General features: G+C 35.5%; 1 long non-coding RNA gene across 5 annotated transcripts in view; it reads right to left on the bottom strand.

Annotated features, from left to right (window-relative positions):
* LOC111085975 overlaps positions 1-13,593 on the bottom strand; it is a 115,375-nt gene that overhangs the window by 14,118 nt on the left and 87,664 nt on the right. For 3 of the 5 annotated variants that reach the window (XR_002610742.1, XR_002610741.1, XR_002610740.1), the window contains one exon: positions 9,097-9,192. The exons of 1 other annotated variant lie outside the window; for it this stretch is intronic. This is a non-coding gene — a long non-coding RNA (uncharacterized LOC111085975). Of the gene's footprint in view, positions 1-9,096; positions 9,211-13,593 lie in introns of all 5 variants that reach the window. One more of the 5 variants, XR_002610743.1, reaches the window with a different exon arrangement.

Raw genomic sequence — 13,593 nt, 5'->3', positions numbered from 1 at the left:
ACAACACTCCACCAATTAACGCCTCCCACGAGCTAGATACCACCACCTGCTACCCATACCTATAAATATCACCAACAGTAATCACAATTCACACAACATTCAGCCTTGATAATGGATGCAGAATGCATTCGAAACGCGTCGGCCAACTTATCACTAGCTATAACTTTTACCCGTTGTTCTAACAACGTTACGACGGCTTATCGACTTCTTGAGAAGAATTCTAAGAAGAAAGTAAACCTACAGACATCGGTCTTGTTTAACAAAATATATCAGTATAAATAAAACTAAAATTACATAGTCAGTTTCTTCGTCGTTGATCTATATATCATAATTCATAAATTTTCCCGTTTCTTTTTTGTCTTTGATAACCCATCTTGCAAGTTTACTATGAATGATTAGCTATACATCTAAACAACTGACCTAAGATCATAATCCCCTATCTAATACTTGAAGTTGTGTCAATAAATAAGGTTCAATTGTTCAACGTATGCATTAAAAAACATTGATTTAATCTGATCATTCACTTTCTATGCAGATAAATTCTGCCATTCTGAATTAGATAAAACAATGAGAACCTTATCATGTACCATATTAATACCATGATAATCAAATCTATATGTAAACAAAATAGAGGAGATATTATAAACACACACACACACAACGCTAATCTTACTATTCAGTCCATCTAAGAGAAAATCGTGTTCAGTTTTGCTATGTCATCTAAGGATGATGATGTCGTTGAGGAGTATTTCGATGTGTTTTCCTCGTGTGTGTGACTCGAGCTCAGGCTAAGAAATTAAGTAAAAACAAATGATAGACATGTATTAAGAGGACGATATTATGGATTTGTCTCAGATATTTTTATGATCCGACGGGGATCTTGTGGATGATTGAAAAGCGTAAGTTCCATCCTGGTGACATGGTCTTAGTATTGTTACCCACTATGGAATATCCAGTCAAACAAAGAAAAGAGAAAGAAAGAAAGTTGGTTGACATACACATGAATAGTTCAAGAAAAACCCAAATTGTGCTTTCCTCACTGGCTCAATGTGTATTTTGGGAAGTAAGTATACCCTGGAAGGCAACACCAGTCACCTGGCAGGATCCTGATCAACGAAAATGGAGAGAAAAGAAAAATAAACACTCTTACCCATCTCAAAGATGGTGGATCGATTGAAGAATGACAATTAGAGAAGATCAAAAACCTGCAAGAGACGAAATAGCCAGTTCATGGAGATAAGAAGTGACAAATGTGTGGGGTGTAGTTTATATGTCTGTCTAGAGGATCTCATACAATGGGTAACAAGAGAATGTGTTAACTGACGAATTTTATGTGAAGGGATGTGTAACAGCCTGCAAGCATATGCATCAAAGGAAACATAAATTAAATGGATAATTTGATGGATCCATCCAGTAAGGGTAGAAGGAGAGGAGTCCAAGGGTATAAATAGATAATGACGAGAACCCCCCAAAAAGTATGTGATAAGTAATATTGAACAGCCTGAACAGGACACAGTATTCAACCTGGATTTGAATGATCATAGAAGTAAGAGATAGAGGAGAAAGTGTGGTCACTTTCACAAGTGGCACAATTTTAGGGATGAAAAACCAGCCTGGGTAGGGAAGAATATAAGTGTGATGGAAGAGGATGTGAGAAAATTCAATTACATAGATATCCAAAGGATGGTGACCACAAGTAAGAAGAAAGAGGAAATAAATGTTAAGATAAAGGTGATATAAAGAGCAAGGAGTCAATGATTCAAATGGATCATGCATGAGAGCAGGCAAAACCACATTGAAGTCCCAGTCAGGCATGGAGGTTGAGCGAGGAGGACAGTGAAGAAGGAAGAAGTGGAAAATAAAGGGGAAGAAGACATCCTGTGGTATTGGCAAGGGCAAAATGTAGTGGATAACACCACCTGATAACCAGCAATGGTGAATACCGACAATGGTTGAACAACTAAGTAAAAAAAGGCAGAAAGGGAGTTCACAGTAAGACAGCCAAGAAGAAAGGAGTGGTAAATGGACCAATGACAATAGATATGCCATTTACATAGAGAGACAAAATAGAAAGGTGACAGGAATGTGACAAAAATAAAATGGCTAAACAATCAGAGAGCCCAGCCTGATGGGCGAGGGACTGGACAAATCCCACACGTGAAGATGGATAGACAATATCCTCTTATGAAATAGTGATGTGTGAGGTTGAAACAAAAGAAAGGGGATATGGAGAAGAGGAAGGTGTTTGTTTCCCAAGTAAAGAAACAGAGAATACAGAGGCTGAGCTGGCCAAAGAGACACCACCAAACGAACTCAGCAAGGGGTATTGAATATCAAGGCAAGGTTCCGAGTGAAGAGATGAAGAGTAAGATAGGCATAGAGAAAAATGTAAGACCAGTCCTAGCTGACAGCATCGAAATCCAGAGCCAAAGAAGGAGGAATCAAAGACCAGAAGAGAGGAAGCTTAAAGTTGAGAGGAGTGGAAAATATGTCTATGAAAGGTGTACCCAACTAATAGCCAACCCAACTAGAGACTTGTGGGTGGAGAGACTACTCCATAGATAGAGTGCAGTCCAGCCAAGAAAAGCAGACTGCAACAAGTTTCATATTTCTTAACTCCTAGCACATGGCAGGCAATAAGGCAAATCATATATTAATGGGTCCATAAAAGTATGTCCAATGTCCAAAAGAAAGCAGTTCTGGAATAGTTCTGAAACCTTAATGTTTGATGTAAGAAACGACAATGGAATTGTTGGAGTGGACCACGACCTAGCAATCCACCAGAAAAGATAGGTAATGGGAGCATGCTTGATGAACAGGAAAAAATTCGAGCACATTCATATGAAGCAAGCCCTTGTCCTATGTTCAAAGACCAGATGTTATGTTGCCATTCAGAGATGCTTCCCAACCTGAGAAGGAAGGTTATGTTGATATGGTCCAGCCACCATGACAGTTCGTTAGGTAGAGGAGGAGGTAGATTCATAATCAAGGACAATTGATTCTGTGAAAGATTCTGCTGATTCTGTAATGTCCGTTGGAGCAGGTGCATGTGTGTGTGTGTGTCCCAAGAACCCTCTTGGGAAGCTAAAGTACACAAAGGCAAAAGGTCCTCTCATACAGGATGAGAGGGAGAAGGGCAAACCTTGGTAGCCAAACACTCCATAGCTCACAGGCAAAGAGGAGAAGGTTGAGCTCAAGTGAAACGAGCATTGAATAAAATGCTAAAATGTACTAGATATTGTGTGGGCATGAGAAAGGACATGGATACCTTCACAAGCCACCCCAACCATGCAGCCTCCTGAATAGGAGAGGTATAAAGAGAGGATACCTCCTGGTAGTGAGCTAAAAGAAGCCAGTCATCTATATAAAAGTGGAGTTATAGACCCAATCCATGAAGATGGCAAGCAAAGGTCTCATAACATGATTAATCACTTTAGGGGTGATGTAAAGCCGATTGGAAGAGCACAGAACTAAAACTGCAATTCCAATGGATGAAGTGCAGAAAGCATCTGGAGGAAAGTGCAATAAAAATTGGGAGTAAGGCATCAGAAACATCGACCTTGGTCATCTACTGCCCAGGTGAAAACGGACACTGGAACGAAAAGACGTTTTCCATCTGAAAGTGTGAAACAACAAGAAAGTGATAGTAGAGGTCGATCACTAGGCCGATCTAGGTCGATCACTCAAGTCTTCTTGGGGAGCACAAATAGTGCAAAAACCCAGTGAATGGTCGTATGTCCTCTTCATGATGTATTTGTCCAAAAGATGTGATACTGACTCCTCAAGATGTTGAACATAAGCAGAATTGGAAGTAGGAGAAAATGAAACTGGAAGAGAATAGAGTGGAGAGAGAGATTATAGGAAAGGAATTGAAGAACCCATCAGTTAGTAGAAAACTGTGACCAGAAGTTGGCAAGCCATGGCATGGCTCCCAAACAGGCAGAATAGGCACCAACGAGATGTGCAATGGGCGTGATGTTGGAAATTTTGGAACAGGTAGAGGAGGAGATCCTGGAGTGTAGAATGGAAAATTGTGAGGGAGAGTGACCATAACAAGGAACAGAGGGTAAGGTTGTAAGAGGTGACAAACAAGGGGAGATAAAGAGCATCAATGTTGTGCTGTCTCAGCTTGTGGCTCAAGTGAATCAAGAACACTGCGAAAAGCATCATGATCAAGAAAAGGTGTCAAAGATCGTGCAGATAGGAAGTAGGCAGGCATACATTAGTAAAGAGTGTATCCATACCTAACAAGACACAACAGCAGATGGAGCAAATAAGTTGGGATAGGGCAGAAGTGATACTGGCTATAGTGAAAAACATAAGGGAATGAACCTCCCAAAAAAAACTCTTCTGGAACGTGATTACCTGCCTCAGATATCATAAGTCACCAACAAGACATGTAATGATCCTAATGGTGATAAATTGAAAACATGTTGAAATCAGGGAAGATGAAGAGGACTGGTGTGTGGCTGTTTTACCTTGGGACTCAAACATAAGGTGCAGGAAAGAGAGTAGATGAAAAAGGGTAGTTAAGATGATGAAGACATGAAAATTGAGCACTGAAGTGCAAAACAGAAGTCTTGGACCTGCTCACCAAGCAGAGAAAAGAGATTCCAAAGACTGTGAATCAAGTAAGAGAAAGCTAGAATGGCTGTAAGCTAAGACATGAGGATCATATAGGCAAGGAGGACGAGTCATATGGTCATGTGTACGACGTTGTTCCAGAAAAGGAGTCATCATGAACACAACTGTCAGACGAGGGAGGAAAGACAAAATAAGTTTAAGTGTTAGGGTCATAGAGCAATGAACATTAAAAATCATAACACATGGGTGAAAGTGAAAGAATGTAACACATTTGTGAAACCAAGTCCTTAAACAGAGTGGAAGGTTGAGGACTTTTCTCGACTGGTAGAGTGGTACCCAAAGCAAAAACAAGAAGAGGGAACAGTCAATTGAAATAGTCTTCCTCTTGTTCAATCTCAAATTCAGGAGAAGGGATGCCAGCATGCCTGATGGACTCCACAACATCCTGTACAATGACCATGGCATCCTTCTCAGTCAACGATCTCTCTGAAGCTATAGTTGAGGTAGGTTCTGTATAAAACGTCATCACACACACACAAAATAACAATGAAGTCAGATTGATATGAAAATTCACAATAATAAACTAAAACAGTGAAACTAATATCAAAAGTATAATGGAAATCCAAGGTCCATTGACGAATGTTAATGTCATTGACTGAAATAAGAAAAAATTTAAACACGTCTGTGTCATACAATGCCGAGGAGAATAATGAAGTTATAACGAGTACAAGTGCGGAGTTACTGTACATGAAGGTTGTGCCACTCTCCTATTAATGGAGTGCTTTTGTCAAATGATGATGCCATCTTGCACCAACGCAGTTCACGTTAAAAGACGTAGTGGCATGTAAATGCCATTGGCAAATGTGTGAGGAAGATAGCAGTTCTTTGTGCAGAAGTGAATTATCTCTGGAACAGCTGAGTACCATCTGTGTCTCTATTACTTTGGTCTTGAATTCCTGCAGATGAATGGTTTTAGGTGGATCATCTGGCTGGTCTGTAATGTTTAGGGTCAACTTATTGCTGGTGTTTGACCCCCTGAACAGTTGATGTAGACACAGTCTGGCACTGATATTTATGTATAGTGCCTATGAAACTCTGTCATTGCTGTTCTAACATACTTTTTACAATATATGAATCCATTATGGGCACTGAATGTTTTATAGAATCTTTAAACCTTAAGCTATTACCTGATACCTTGAAGATATCTCAAACTAAATATTGTTGACCATGATCTGGTATCTCAATCTAAACTACGACCTGTCCTTAACGTTTTTACCATCCACTTTTTATTAAAAATATCTGAGTAAAATTTCACGTTCATTATCTAGCTTGTTGTTTCTCATCCACCATCTAAGACACTCTGGTCAAGGGATATAATCATTGAAACATTTAAACCTACGGGTAGCGAGTTCCATTCAATATCCAAGGTTCTCAGAGAAATCCCTATTGAGGTCACTCCAACACACTCTGAACTCCTCAAGGAGAGTAACTGCTGTAAACAATCTTATTGGTATTCTAAAGAAGAAATTCATTCATAGTTTGAGTATTTAGAGCACAATTGTCCACATTTTACTTTCATGCTGTTGCTATGATATTCAGAAGAGCATTGTTTTAGACAAATTCTATTTTTTGATGTCCCTTGATGTTTGGCAGTATCGTATGAAATTAAAATACTGTCTACCATTACAATATTTTTAATTGTTTATTGGCCATAGGCCTATTTAATTCTGAATCTTGACAAAATCCATCTTTTTCCTTCTTTATATTTTAGGGAATTCTGCTTTATTGCTATAAAACAATGGTGTACTCCATAAAGCTTTGCACAATTAAACCCAAACAATCTGTTAAATAGGCACAACTGGTTTAAGTTAAGTATAGCGTGATTGTTAAATTTAGTTATTTTTAGAAGCAACTGTTTATTGCAGGTTTGTTTACGTAACTCTGGGAATCATATGTTGTGCAGTTCAATTGATGTATTATTGTGTCATGTTACTGGAACCTACTAAATTTTTCTCGAATATTATTACATCATAATATCTCGTAGTATGTGAAAAGTTCTAGGTGGATATTTTGCAAGGGGAAAAAGAAATTGGCATATTTTAAAGGGGGAAAACTTGGAGAAAATGGATACAAAAACCAAACTAAAGAACCTGTTGATCTTAATAGTCTCAAAGCCAAGGATTCCACAGATGAATGCATAATTCCAAACAGCCCCATAAAAGACATAGAAGCGGAACTGTAAGGGAAGAAAGTCATTGTCTGGGTCGAGATGTATTTCCATCTTACAACAAGAAAGGAACAAAACGAACAAGAAACGTTAGAAGTAGAAGGCTAACAAGTAGCAGGAGTGGATAGGTAGATAGTGCAGGTAGACGACTATTGCTACTTGGAAGTGACAAGTAGGATGATGACCTGAAGTAAAAAGTGAAGACAGAACCCCAATCAGCTCCTGCTGATGATCATCACTGGACTACAAAATCAATTCAGTTGAAATACCAACAAAAATAAGAGGTTGCAAAAAAGAGGTTTATAAATAATGTCCACATTATTTTCTCAAGCTACTAATCCCTATCTTGACTCTACCAAAATTCATAAGTCAAAATAGGGACTTGTAGCTTGAGAAAATAATTTAAACCCTATTCCCAGCCTAATTTGTTTAATTTTTTAGAATCCCTAGTTGTAGGCTTGAAATTATAATCTTTGCATTTTGATTCAACTTGTTTCTGTACGTTTTGACGATCCCTATTCCCTATTTTTAAATTATTAATTTTTAATTATCCCGCTTCTTAAGTTTTTTATGTCCTTTTATGCAAAAAAAAGTTTTAAGTTACATATGTGCACATGCACTCTGTTGAATATTACATGTTTTAAAACAGTTTACTGCTGCATTAGCTTTCTTTCCATCCAACCATTGGTTTTGTACCTGAGGTTTCGTATAAAAACGTGTTTAACAAGCGTCTATTACAAAGGAAGCCATTCACAACAACATCACACATATCATGTATTTATATCCACGTAAATCAACTTCCAACGAAAAATAATAAACTTTTTAAATAGGTCGTGGACATTCACAGCATTTCATGTATAATATCTGTTTAGGTTTTGGTGCAAAATACCCAGCCAACTTTGCTGTAGGTTTGTGAAACACAAATATGAATAACAATAACAAAATAATACTGAAACATACACTCATAATTTCAGCGAAGTACGAAATTCAGTAAAATAAATTACCACTCACAAGAATAGAGAAATCTACTATGGTAATCGTCTATTGAAATAGCCTCCCAGTGGCACAGTGGTATGTCTGCGAACATACAACGCTAGAAACCGGGTTTCGATACCTGTGGTGGGCAGAGCACAGATAATCCATTGTGTAGCTTTGTGTTTAAATTCAAACAAACAAACTATTGAAATAGTCGCAGAAAACCCTGTAGAGACAAAGCGAAGAAGAAATTGGAAAATTATAAAGGTGGAAAAATCTCGACTTTCAAGAATCAACTTAAAAAACAACCATACAACCTTCGGAGGAGTTTGTTTAGTAGCTGGACATAGATTTTTACTGTAGGCTACGATTATTGAATGGCTTTGAAGATAAACTTGGCCAGTAGTAATGAAAAACTTATAAAATATATCCATCTCTTTCAAAAATCAACATAAAAATAATCTTATGACCTGCGCATGGGGTATTTTAGTAGGTTTTCTCAGGTTTGAATAAAATATTCATAGCCATTTTTTGTAGGCTTGTGAAACAAGAATAATATGAACAACAAATGGATGAACTTTGAATTTTGTCTGACAATCGAAAAGTCAACTTATTTGCTATTATCAATATTTTAGCAGCCCTTGCCATTCAGATAGAAAGTCTTGAGTGTTGTTTCAAGAACGAGTCTGCTTTTTAAGATGGTTTTTGCCCGTAAGTTCTATTAGAATTTTTGTGAAATTCCTTGGCGATCCCTATTATGAACCGCTATCGTAGTTCATGATAGTTTTATATAACTGATAAAAAACTTTATTGTATATGCTATCATCAAAATATATTAAAGGTTTAATAACAAAATAGTTTTAAATTATTTACACCATGTTGTTGTGGTATATCCATGTAAGATTAAGTTAAATTAAGAGCAAATGGACATGTCCACTTAATAACAAGATATTCAGTCAAGATGTCAATTATGAAGTAATGTCATATCACTGAGTAATTAATTTAGCTATTAGAATAAATGAAATAAAGAGACTAAGCACAAGGTGCAACACAGAGTGAACAATCATTATTATAAGAGACATAAAACTTAAACCCAGTGTGTGTACTTGGTTTTACTTACATGGAACAATCATTTCTACTGAACCCCTTGCATTAAATCGTCCAAGATGAATACATGTACTATGCTAACTAAATTCAGAGTTCTTAAGTTTGCAAAAAAAACGTTGTAATTGACTCAGAGCAACTGAGCTACTCGTATGACTGGTTATTCTTACTCAAATATAAGTCAGGCTGTAACAGCAAGATATTACCTGATCTACAATTGAAGAACACTGATGTCGACATCCTTGCACAATGTGCAGTATTGCAGCAATACCCGCCCATCCATCAGGAAGAACTGATTTCATCTATGAGTAGTCAAACAACTAAAAACACATACATTTAGAACTTTTAATAAATCAAACGTGCATGACAAATTGTTGTTTCGATAGAACTGAAAGCAGATAAACCATATTCAAACAAGCAAGACTGCATTCGAAACTACAATTTTCCAGACCAATCTGGAATATTTGATTATGTAATTAACAAGATAATTGTAACAGGTATCCAACTGTGAAGTTTTAGCTTTACTGCTTGAGTAGATTTTCTCTCATAGCTGAAACTTTTTATGAAAATATTTTTTTAAAAATCAATGAACATGTTAATAATAATAATTGTGAACAAAGTTTTTATGAGGTAATAAAATTGCACAAAGTTATGCATGCTTAAAATTGAGCAGAAATTGTACTGAAAGATTTAAAAATCATCAAAAATGCTATATATAATCTTGTTCAGTGACACTGTAACATTAAACATCACCAACACCAAACTATAATGACCCAACAACAAACTTCTATCAGATAAGTTAAATTTCAGCATTACTAATAGCGAATAAGAACCGAATAACAAACTTTTATCAACTAAGTTTTGAGCATTACTAATAGCCAACTGTAAGGATTCAACAACAAAATTTTACCAGGTAAGTTTCAGCATCACTAATAGCCAGCTGTAAGGACAAAACAACAAACTTGAAAAAAAAATCTTTAAAACACCAAGAAAAGCTCTCAGAGAACTTCCATCAAGAAACTTTTCCAAACTTGTTATAAAAAAATTCTATAAAATTAGTTAGTGATTTTAAGTTAATTACTCACCTACTTCAATATTTAAGCTGAAAATTACTATTTAAATGTACTCAAATTTACTTCAAGACACAAGAATGTATATTCTCATGACTTAATCATTACAAATTAAAGCTTACACCAAACTACAAAAGTACACTGTCTTTCCTCTTTAAATTCATTTTATTCAGACCTGCTCCAAGATTCAAAATTGTTGTATCCCTCTTAGTTTAATTCATACCCTCAAATTTACTTCAAGCCACAAAAATATCTTGTCTCTCCTCTTTAAAACTCATTATACTCAAATATGGATCTAGGGAATTAGTAACATTTACTAACTGATTATTCAATTACATTTAATTAGTCAATCAGTACAGTGTTTCTCAGACCATGGTATGTACAAGAAAGAATAAAACAAAAAGCTGTCCAAGAAGGGAAAAATTAATTAATTTGGTGGTTGATTCTGCCAGACAGTTGCCTTCCCCTCTAGAATAAAAACAAATTTGGTGGTGGATGTTGCTAGCCATTTAGCTTCCTTCCAATCAGCAGTTCAAAAAGAATAAACAAGATGACAGTGGGTGCTGCAAACCACTTGTCTTCCCTCTAGTAAGTAGTTCAAAATTAAACTGTGGAAGATAGCCCTAGCAGCATTTTCATAATAAAGACAGGGTAAACAAGTTTGGTGGCAATAGGAATAGAACCTGAGACACTCAAATCGCGACCCTCCACGTCATCAAATCACCAAAGCTAAAAAGACTTGATGTAAAATAGAGAACGATGACTTATAAGGCTAAACTTGGACAGAGCACACACAGCCCATTATGTTACTTTGTGCTTAACAAATAGTTGGAATAATCAAACAAAGTATTAACCCTAATTTTGATTAATTGATTATTTTCGGGAGCTTCAATGTGATCATAATTTCAATTAATCAGTTGTTGGAGTAACCAAACACAGTAATAACTGGGAACACTAATTTCACTTAATTGGTAGTTTTCATGATAATAAATACAATTGAAATTTCAATTAATCGATTGTTGGAATAATCAGAAACGCTAGATTAATTAATCATCTTCATAACAATCAATTTAATCTTATTTTCGATTAATCAGAAACACTGCTTTCAATTAATTCTTTATTTTACTTGACACTAATCGATGTTTGTTTGTTTTTAATTTTGCGCAAAGCTACACGAGGGCTATCTGCACAAGCCGTCCCTAATTTAGCAGTGTAAGACTAGAGGGAAGGCAGATAGTCATCACTACCCATCTCTTGGGCTACTCTTTTTACCAATGAATAGTGGGATTGACCATCACATTATAACGCCCCCCACGACTGAGAGAGCGAGCATGTTCGGTGGGGTAGAGATTCGAACCCGCAACCTTTAGCTTTCGAGTCGATCGCCCTAACCACAACCTCTACTCAAACGTACTCCGAGATACAAAATTTTCCTATTCTATATACGTATATTGCGAACCGTGGTGTCTGTTTCAAATGATGGGAAGTATGAATAATGTTGATTCCAAATTTTATTTCACAAGCAGGATATTCTACACTAAATTGTTAGGAATTAATCACACTATCATTCACATTTCAAAATGGGACGTAACTTAAGAATAAAAATGTAGATTTACCATGACTGAAATGCTTAATAATTACTTTTCGCGGGGGGCGGTATAAGTAAGTCAGAATTTTGTCTCTGGGTGAAACCAACAATGCAACACAATTAACCTTTTTAAAGTCTATTAAATAATTTAAATTGATAGATTAACTTAAACTTTTCCCGTCACTGGGGAAGGATACTTTTGCATGTCTCTCCGAATTTAATCAATACACCTAAACTTACTTCAAGCCACAAAAATGTCCACTTTAATGCAAGTTCTCTTCAAACCAAAACAGTGTTCTACCACTACTATAACATTCCTTGTCAATATTATTTATTTACACATTTCCTCCTCCTACAGTTAAAAAATATTCTAATACAAGAGGATGAGAAATGTTGATAAAGTTTATGAGATAATAATGGACTAAAAGACATTGCAAAACCATTGAAGCTCGGCAAAAATATCACAAGTTTTTCTTGCTTGTACACTTAATTCAATATTCATTGTTTCCACTTCAATGAGATTACATAAACTGTGTATTTAAAATTTCATTCATTGTTTTATCACGCCAGTATCATATTTCTAAACTGATATCAACTTGACAGCAAATGTATTCCCCAGCCAAGTCCATCTCTCTGTCTTATCAAACATAACTGGGAACAGAAATCCAGTTACATTTCTCTCTAGACTATTTTGTTTTTAGTTTTAGACTAATTACTCATTATAAAATCCACTTGAAATTGCACTGAGCAGTATGTTATATTAATACTTCTTCCTCAGATAATTTAAAATATTTACATATCAAATGAACAAAACAGATTACTTGAAGCTCACTAGATTATTAAGATAGATAAAAAAATTAGGAAGAGTTTCAAATAAGATCAGAGGCACTTCATGCAAGAAGGAATCTGTCAAGAAGTAAAGTAAGCTTCTCTAAAATCTATTTTTCTAGTAATTCTAATTGTAACTTGACACACAAAAACTGAACCGAAAGAGAAAAGTTTTGACCATTTTTCTCAGTTACCAGAACCTCTCATTGATTTCCATTATACATCTCTACCTCTTGAGATGCATCTTTCATAGTTTTCTAACTGTGACAATGTTTCCCTGATCCAACTTCATCAGTTACTTGCTAATTAAAATAACAGCGCAGACAAATGAAGAAAAGAAGGGTAATTAAACATATTTAAATTATGTAGTATACCTTGAAGAGTGAGAATAAAACTATCAAAATTAGCTTATATTGCTTGAAGGAATCTTTACACAAATTATTCAACGTCTCTATCAATCCCTTACTTATAATAATATTTTATAAATAATATAATTAATTAATGACTAACTTTCTGACCACAAAATGATATTACATATACTCTACATTACCTTATGCAATCTCACTGTACTTATAATAATTATTTACGCATTTTCCATTTCATATTTTTCTCAGGTTACTCCTATTTCACACACATAACACACAATAATCCCAAGATCAATTAAGATTTTTTTATTGCCTTTGACTTACGTTATTCTCTTCAATAGGTTATCAAAAACTTGATCAGTAATTTACAAGTTTCCATTTAAACCCACAATACTAATTCTTACTTCAAACCCTAAGCACATCATATGAATTCATTTAAACTCACTGTACTAATTCATAACTGCAAACCACAAATATGTCGTAACACTTCAGTTAAGTTCACCCAATTCCTTACTTTGAAAGTACGTAAAAGATACTGTGGTCAGTACTGTAATAAAAACAAATATTTATCAAAATCTAATATTATTTTAAAGTTGATTAATAAGTTCTTAGACATGTATTTTGTGAGAATTATGTCTTGATTTTCAACCAATCTCAGTAGAGACGTGTATTACAAAAAATAATTTGATGCTCAAGCAACAAACTATATTACTAATATTTCATATGTGTAACAAAAATGTATCAAAATACGAGGCCTGTGAGAAAAGTATCCGACCTTTGGCCGGGGAATAAAAACTGGCATACCTTGAGCGTTGGAAACCTAATCACCCTCAAAGTAGTCTCCTTGGGACT

This window comes from Limulus polyphemus, unplaced genomic scaffold, assembly GCF_000517525.1.
Source record: "Limulus polyphemus unplaced genomic scaffold, Limulus_polyphemus-2.1.2 Scaffold752, whole genome shotgun sequence".
Taxonomy (NCBI): domain Eukaryota; kingdom Metazoa; phylum Arthropoda; class Merostomata; order Xiphosura; family Limulidae; genus Limulus; species Limulus polyphemus.
The sequence above is the reverse complement of the archived record's forward strand: the minus strand, read 5'-3'. Positions and strand labels throughout refer to the sequence as shown.